Source organism: Tursiops truncatus, chromosome 7 (genome assembly GCF_011762595.2).
Source record: "Tursiops truncatus isolate mTurTru1 chromosome 7, mTurTru1.mat.Y, whole genome shotgun sequence".
Taxonomy (NCBI): domain Eukaryota; kingdom Metazoa; phylum Chordata; class Mammalia; order Artiodactyla; family Delphinidae; genus Tursiops; species Tursiops truncatus.
The window spans coordinates 109,275,636-109,284,560 of record NC_047040.1 but is presented as its reverse complement, the minus strand read 5'-3'; the positions used below and the strand labels follow the sequence as shown (position 1 = coordinate 109,284,560).

Below are 8,925 nucleotides of genomic sequence, written 5' to 3'. Positions count from 1 at the left end.
TTTGCTCCTTTCGTCATATATTTCACTTCTGCATGTGTTATAAAACCCACAATACAGTGGTATCATTTTTTACATTGAACTGTCAATTTTCCTTTTAAAAGCTTTTTTTTTTAAATATTCTACATTTACCTACATCTTTACAATTTCTGATATTCTTCATTTCTTTTTATGGATCCACATTTTCATCTGGAATCATTTTCCTTTTTCCTGATGGACTTCTTTAATATACCCTGTAGTGCAGGTCTTCTAGTGATAAATTCTTCCATCTTTTGCCATTCCAAGAAAGTTTATTTCACCTTAACTGTGGAAGGTATTTTCACCAAGCATAGAATTCTAGGTTGACAAGAGTGTTTTTTTCAGCACTCTTAAGGTGTCACTCCACTGTCTTCTCTATTGCATTGTTTCCAGTGATAAGTCTACTTTCATTCTCATGTTTGTTCCTCTGTACATAACAGGTCTTTTGCTCCAACTGCTTTATGATTTTCTTTTTATCACTGGTTTTAAGCAAAATGATTATGATATACCTTGGTGTAATTTTCTTATTTCTTTTGTTTAGGGTTCATTGAGCTTCTTGTGGGTTTATAGCTTTCATCCAACTTGGAAATTTTTCAGCCATTATTCCTTCAAATATTTTTTCTGTCCTTCCCCCTCTCCTCTCTTTTGGGGACTCCAATTATACATGTTTAGGTCTCTTGAAGTTTTCCCACAGTTCATTGTTCATTATTTTTTTCAGTCTGATTTTTTCCTTCTGTTTCATTTTGGATAGTTTCCACTGCCATTTCTTCAAATTCATCAGTCTTTTAGCATTAATCTGTCATTAATCCTGTCCAATGTATTTTTCATCTCAGATATATTCACTTTTACCTCTAGAATCTTGACTTTTTTTATATATTCTCTACCTCTACTTAACATGCTCAATCTTTCCTCCACCTACCAAAGCATATGGAACAAAGTTATAACCTTTTTGATGCTCTTGTCTAATAAGTCTATTATCTGTGTCATTTGCAGTTCTGTTTGTAATAGTTTTTCTCTTGTCCTGCATCATATTTTCATGCTTTGATGAATAATTAGTAATTGTTGACTAGATAGACATTGTGAATTTTACTTTTCTGTTTATTGAATATTTTTATTTTTAAATATTCTTGAACTTTTGTCTAAGATACAGTTTAGTTACCTGGAAGCAGTTAGACCTTGTCAAGGCTTACCTTTAAGATTTGTTAGGCAGAACTAGAGCAGCCATTATTCTAGGGCTAATTTTGTTTAACTTCAGAGGATATACCCTCCTAGGTACTCTATCCAGTTCCCCATGAATTACAAGGTTTTCCACCAGCTGGTGGGAACACAAACTATTCCCAACCCCTCTGAGGGTTGTTCCTTCTGTTCCTTTCAAGTGGCTCTTTCCCTGGACTTAGGTTGTTTCCTGACATACAATACGCTGACCAGTACTCAGCTCAAGACCTAAGAGGACCCTCCATAGATCTCTTCTCCAAAACCTGCCCTGAAAACTCCAGTTGCCTTAGCCTCTCACAGGTCCAGCTGTCTCTTCAATTCAGGAAGACCACAAGGCTCTGCTTGGATTCAACTTCCCTGAACAGTGGCTGAAACTCCCTACAGGCAGTAAGTGACGTGTCTTAGGGTTCACTTCATTTCTTTACTCTTCCCCATGGATCACAGTCCAGTGCTGGAAAACCATTGTTTTATATTTTGTCCAGTTTTTAGTTTTCTTCAGATGGGAAAGTGATGGGTAATAGGAATATTTAGACTACACCTTCTGTTAAGTGGGCTCCTAAATCTAGGGGAAATTTTAGGAAAAAGGCAAGATGCTGAGCTCAAAGGATTCTCATCTCTTGTTGCATTCCAAAGAACCCATGAGAACATAATTAATAGATGAAAATATTTTTCTATGAGACTTTCCAAACTAGGTTGTATGGTTGGAGAAAAATTCATTTAGAGAATGGAGTGGGTATGAGATGAAGTCCTTTGGGAGGGTCATCCAGTGATACCTCAGAGGGTTCAGATGGCTTAGCAGGGCTGGGTAGGAATGGGAGGGCAGACGCTTTCTGCAAAATCTTCCCCACACAGGAACACAGAAATCCCCACCCCAGCCCCACAGTGTTCCCTGCCTGCTGATGAGAGGCATCTGCTTAAAGAACAAATCCCATCATGACCTCTCTGCTGTGGACTCTTCCATGGATTCCTAGAGCCCTTGAGTTAAATCCCCAGGTCCTCTGCTTTATGCCTAACTTCTACCATGACCAAGCACTGCAAGATGCCAGCCATTAAAAAAAAAAATAGCCTTTATTTTTTAGAGCAGTCTTTGGTCCATAGCAATTTTGTGCACAGAGTACAGAGATTTCCCATAAACCACCTGCTCCTCCACGTGTACAGCCTCCTCCATTATCAACAACCCCTCCCCGCCCCATTATCAATCAGTCTGGTCTTGGGGCCTCACATGAGTTACTTACTCTCCTTATGCTCAACTTCCATGCCTGTAAAATGGGGGAAAGACTACTGGGAAGGTTAAATGAAGTAATTCACATAGATACTGAGAACAGTGCCTGGCAGGTAGGACTCACTCCTATAGGTGGGTTATTGTCAGCATCCACCCTGCACTCTTCCTCATGCAGGAAGGGGCCAGGGAAGGAATCCAAGTCCCCAGAGGACAGGGGCCAGGCTTGCAGAGGGATATGCACACAATAGGTGCTCAATAAAAACTGCAATCAGGCAGTTTGACAAGAGGCAGAGGGAACTATGACACCCTGTGCCCACCCTGTGTCAGCATGGAGCTTGGAGCTGTAGCCTGTGATTTCCCGAGTCTGTATGACAACCCAAGGTGGACACACAGCCCACCCAACAGGAAAGGGGACTGGCCCAGAGAAACCAAAAGGCGTCGAATCACACTGCAGTGAGAGCAGGCAGGGCGCGAGCCCAAATCCACCTACCTCCCACTGTGGGCTGATCTTCTGCCATGCACTGACCTGCAGAGCAGGCTGGGGCACATGGAGTCCTCAGAACGTGGGGACAGTCCCTGTGATGGGAGGGCCCTTGGCTACAAGGGGAACCCGAGTCCTTCTCACCTCAGTGCAGAGCTCCCAGGAGAGTTTGCCTCTCTGTCCAGAATGGCCTCATCTCAAAATGCTGTCACTCCATCTGATTAAAAAAAAAAAAGTCCTACTAATTCCAATGGCTAACTTTTGCTAATTATCCTTGATAAAAGTGCAAAAGTTCAAATTAACCAATCATTGCATAACATCTCACCAAGAAATAGAAGAACAAAGGGGAACCAGCCATGGGGAATTGGATGAAAATTCTTTCTAAAAATATAATATTATTTTCTGCAAACGTGCAGTACAGAAATCCAGCCTAACCCCCATCCTCCACACCCCTTCCCAGCATTTACCTGCAGCAGTAATCAGCCCACGGCACCACCATACATCTGTAGCTGCGACAGCTCCATGCCTGAGGTGACGTCGCGCTTGAGCCCATTTCTCCTGGGAGGAGCTGGGTGAGGAATGAATGTGGAGAGACAGTCACGACTTTCAGGGCCCGGGACAGCCCTGGCCCCCGGAGCACGCTGGACGTGGCAGCCTCATGGGGCTCCTCAGGGTGCCTGCCAGTGGAGGGCCCACCTGCATCCCTCAGGTCACCTCACACACGCCCCCAGCCAGCTGCTGGCTTGTCTCCTGCTCCCTCTGTGCAGATGAGGAACCCAGTTTATGGCGGGACACTGTGACTGCCTCTACCTGGCATACTCATCTCCATTCTCCACATCATCACTCACCGAGGACCTACTGTGCAGGAGGTTCTCTAGGTCAGAATCACCATCACTACCTTACAGAGATGGAAAGGCTGCTGATGTAAAAGTGACATCCTGGCTCACCCTAGAAAGGCACAGCGAGAATTCTGAACCCTGCCTGCCTCATCCCCTGAGCCCCTACTCTTCCCCTTCTGTCCTTCCGCGACCCTGGGCTGCAGGACTGCCCAGTACCTCCCTGCAAAGGGGTTGTCTCCAGGCACAGACACGTGACAGCAATGCACTCTTGGGTGTGACCCCCAACTCCACATTGCTGAGATGGTAATTGAAGATGACCCCTGACCCTGGGAATTCTGAAGCTGGATCTGCTGCTACCCAGCCTGGGGCCCTGGGGAGTCATCTCCCCTCTCTGGGCCTCCGCTTCCTCGTCTTAAAAATGGACAACATCCACGGTCCCTTCTGGAGCTAACTCTGGCTGTTTAGACTGAGTTCCCCAGAAGCAGGCCCTGAGACAGGATTCAAGTGGAAATCATTTATTTGGGAGGAGCAGGGATCCCAGCAGGAGGGGAGGGAGACAGGAAAGGGAAGGCAGGAAGATGTGCTGACGAGACCTCGGTCCCAGGCTAGCTGGAGCCGGCTCACACCTGCCCTCAGGCTCACACCTGCCCTCTGCTCACATCTTCCCTGGGTTCACACCCGCTCTTTTGTTCACATTGGTTCATGGGGTGCATCTCCTCCCAGCTTCACGTTCAGTGATGTCACGTGCTGGCTGATATTAGTCATGGTGGGAGTTTTCACACCATGGAAATCTGCAAACACTACAAATCCGGTTCGTCCCACCCCACCCCCCCCCCCACCCCCGAGAACTGGTTGATAAACACTTAACAGCACACCACCAGCTTCCTCCTGTTGGGAAACAGTGTAAAACACAGGCCTCAGATTCATCCCACCTCAGGGTGAGGGAGCTGGAGAAGTTATACAGAAGTCCTGAGACTCACTTGTTGAGGGCCACTTAGGGGAGTTTAATTCCCTATATTCCCATTGGCTCCCACACATGGGACAGGGCAGCCTGTGCGGCTGCAGATAAAGCCCTCAAATAAAACTAGAAGAGCATGAAGGTCCAGGTAAGGCCAGGCTGGGCGGGGCCGGGAGAAGGGGACTCAGGGGGCTGGGCACGGGTGCCTGGCACTTTGCTAATTCCCCGCTCTCCACAGCAGAACACCAGGGGAACAGGTTAGCAGACAGGCAGAGCCTCGCTGGGGATGGGAGGGGATGGAACCAAGGACCCCTCCTGGTTCAGAGGTTTAGAGGAAACAGGGTGACACTGAGAGGTCTAATTAGCACACACTGAATTTAGGCTGCTCTGGTAAAGGAATGTTGCTTCTCTGGCCCGTGTGTGTTTCCCCGGCTCAGCACACAGCCTGGAGGGCTCGGTGTGGGCCCCACTCACAGCAAAGGGTTTCCATGGCAGAATGGAGAAGATGGCAGCGTGAGTCAGTGCTCAGCCCCGGGTTCACATTCATGCAAACAACTTACCAAGTGCCTGCCCCACGTCAGCTCAGTCAGGACTGGAGATGAGAAGACCAGTCAGGGGAGTCTCTGCCTTGGAGCCCACATGCAGCCAGTGCGAAACCCTCGTGAAATAACACACGATCCCACACTCTCCGTATCATGGGCTCCCTTCCACTGTCCTCTGGAAGGGGAAGAGAAACTCTGGGAGGGTCGAGAAGGATGCACTCTGGTGACAACTCGCAGGGACATGAATGAGTGGGTAGGAAGGGCTTGGGAGAACGTCCCCGCGGGGAATGCAATACCAAGCCCCCAAGGCCAGACTGGCAGCTTTAACGGGCAGCCAAGGAGCCAGTGCACTGGAGGAAGGAGACAAGGGGAAGGGCAGGGGAGGTGACAGAAGCCAAGTAGACACTGAACACGAGCATTGGAGGGAAGTCATCGGAAGACAGGGAGAGGGGAAGGGACCAACCTGGGCTACAAATTGAACAAACAAAGAAAGCCCCTTGGGGCTGCTCCAAGCAGGGGTAGGAGCAGAGAGACCATGTGGCAGCCTTCTGCAGTGTCGCAAAGGGATGCGCGAGCCCAGGACAGAGACAGCACTCCAGGAGCAACGGGGTCTGACCAATAAGAGATGGAGTCCCTGGGGCTTCCCTGGTGGCGCAGTGGTTGAGAATCCGCCTGCCAATGCAGGGGACACTGGTTCAAGCCCTGGCCTGGGAAGATCCCACATGCTGCGGAGCAACTAAGCCCATACGCCACAACTACTGAGCCTGCGCTCTAGAGCTCACAAGGCACAACTACTGAAGCCCGCATGTCTAGAGCCCAAGCTCTGCAACAAGAGAAGCCACCGCAGTGAGAAGTCCGCGTGCTGCAATAGAATAGCCCCGCTCACCACAGCTAGAGAAAGCCCGCATGCAGCAACGAAGACCCAATGCAGCCAGAAATTAATTAATTAATTACTTTTTTAAAAAAAGAGATGGAGTCCCTGCATGAGTGATAGGATGGGTAGGTACCACCGCACCAGCTACCCCCCACACACACACGTACAGAACCATGGGGGCTCCTGGGCTGGGGGAGGAGAGGGCAGGGAAGAAGGCAACAGGGCTGGGTGCTGCTAAAGACCTCCTGCCCTGCAGCGCCCCCACCCCAGGTCACTTCCCAAAGCAGGGATGATAGAACCCCCAGAAAATGGAGGCTACCCCCAAAGCTGTGGGAATGTGCATCCCATTTCCTGTGGGAACCCCAGGAGGTGGCAGAGAGGCCTAAAGCAGCCCCCCACCCAGTGTCCTGTGTCTGTTACAGGATCAACAGGCCGGTGGCCTCAGAGTTCACAGAAGGAGACACAGAGTTAAGTGTTGGGTATCAGTGACCACAGGCCAAGGAGGACATGGACGTACCATCAGATGCCGGCAGGGACAGATGGCAATCACCAGGACCAAGCCTGGGCCAGACACACTCAGCAGAGGGGCCTGCTGCAATGCCCCCTCCCCACCGGCTCTAAAACTCCACCCCAGCACTTCAGAGTCTGGGGCACCTCAGAGTCTGGGGCAGGGGTTGGGGGGAGGGAGGAAAAAGAGAAGTTGGTGAATGAGCTTGAACTTGCAACAGGACAACCTGAAGGAATGGGAACACGTGGGATAAAGGAGCTTGCCATCATTACGTTTCAAATACTGAGGACTACCTGAGATCCTACAAGCTCTCAGAGAGGATCTAAAAATAAGCGAACATGAGTTAGATGCAGTGGTTTGAGGGTCAGAATGCAACAAGTGTCTTATTAGTAATTCTGCAAACCAGAAAAAAATAGAGCAATACCTTCAAAATTTTAAAGGAAAATAATCTTGATCAGAGAATTCTATACCAGTAGTTTGGTTTTATCAGGAGTTAGAGTACAAGACTTTTTCAGACATGCAAGTACTCAGGTTGTCCTCCCCTGTACCCTTCCTCAGCAAGCCCTCAGGGGATGGGCTTCTCCAAAGTGAGGCATCACCCTTCCAGGGCTGCAGGAAAAAGGGGTCCAATGGGACAGACAACAGAAAGGGGTTCCCAGGTGGGCCATGAAGGAGACCCTAAGATGATCTAGCAGCAGGGCCAGGATAGCCAGAGCAGCTGGGGAGGTCAGGAGCTCTAAGGGACACTTTGCAGGAGAACAAAATTGATAGAACAGCTAATGTGTTGGAACACAGTGAGAGGAAATTTACACCAACAGGGAAGAAGCATGGACAATAGAGAAGAGTTTGGGGATGAATTAGAGACAAGTACAGAAAAAAATCAAACAAATGTAAAATATAGAACAATTATTAACTCCAGGTCTAGCAAAATAGTTATGCAAGAAAGGAGAAGAAAACTAAGCAAATGAAAAATATAGAGCAATCGTTAACCCCAGGTAAAACTAAACAAAACAAATGTTATGCCGGAAAGGAAAAGAAAACTAAGCAAATGAAAAACATAAAGCAATCATTAACTCCAGGTAAAACAAAATGTTATGCAAGAAAGGGCTTGCCTGTGAAAAGCCTTAACCTAGTCACACTGTAAATAATGAATGTTCGTCTCGTCAAGGACGATGAGGCTATCCTTCAACTCTAAAATATAACGCAAAGCTGAACTTACTGCTCACTTGAGAAAAGGAGGGCTTTGCTGTTCAGGCAGTCTCCCAGAGCACGGAGCCAGGAGTGCGAGGACTGGCCATCCATCCAGACTGGGGATGATGTCATCCGCCATCACTTGAAGGTGACTGGATGAGACACAATATAGTTGATTGGCTGGCACACAGAGGCCACTTAATTGACTGTGTCCATCTCTGATTGGCTGAGTTTCAGCTAGGAGCTGACACTGATTGGTTGGCTGCAAAGCATGTTCCTTGAAGTCAGCTGTTGTCTCTCCACTGAAAAAGTTTAACCCCCCCCCCCCCCCGCTGTTATTTGTTACCATGGCTACAGAACAATGGTTCTTTCCCTAGGAGTGTGAGAACTTTTGTGTTCTCAATCCATGCAGAATCCGTGCAGAATTAGGCTGTAACTATGTTGTTGATAATGGGGGAAGGAACGTGTTAGAATATGTGTGTGGTGCTGCCTAGAATGAGTGTGAATGAAAAATAATTCCCCACTTTCCATGGTAAGAAGTAAAAGAATAATGCCCAGAACTGGAAAATTAAAAGTTAGTCATGTAAGCATTTTATTTAGAATTGGGAACATAACATCAAAAGAACTGTTGAAAATTGGTTTTCTCTGGGGAGCAGGAAACAATGGGGTGGGGCAAGGAGACGGCCGCTTTGCATAACAAAACCTGTTGGGCTGTGAGACTCTTTAAACCCCTTGTTTTCATAACTTTGATAAAAGTTGTGTGGGTTTTTGAATAAGATTTTTTTCAATTTTCACGTAGAAGTTTTCAAAACATACACTGAAATGTTTTCGTACAAAAAGAGAGTTCTGTGCCTAGTACATCAAAGCAGTTAGCAAGATTTTGGTACCCGGTTTCTTCACTGTTAATAAATGAAGGATGCTCCATCGCTCTCCAGGCACAAAATGTCCCCTTTCTTAACATGCCTCGTCTCACGGTGACATCTGAGGATGTGGAAAACCTTCGGGTGCCTGCCTCACGGTGAGAGAGAGAGAGAGAGTGTGTGGGTGCGAGTGAGAGAGAAAATGAGAGAAGGAAAGAGA

At 47.8% G+C, this 8,925-nt stretch overlaps 1 long non-coding RNA gene across 1 annotated transcript; it reads right to left on the bottom strand.

Annotated features, from left to right (window-relative positions):
* Positions 1–2,879: 2,879 nt before the first annotated feature.
* On the bottom strand, positions 2,880–7,958 carry LOC141279111 (uncharacterized). Its single transcript, XR_012332866.1, has 4 exons — positions 7,874–7,958; positions 5,291–5,447; positions 3,401–3,501; positions 2,880–3,150 (listed from the first exon to the last, which is right to left on the bottom strand). It is a non-coding gene; the product is annotated as an uncharacterized lncRNA (long non-coding RNA).
* Between the last annotated feature and the right edge of the window lie 967 nt (positions 7,959–8,925).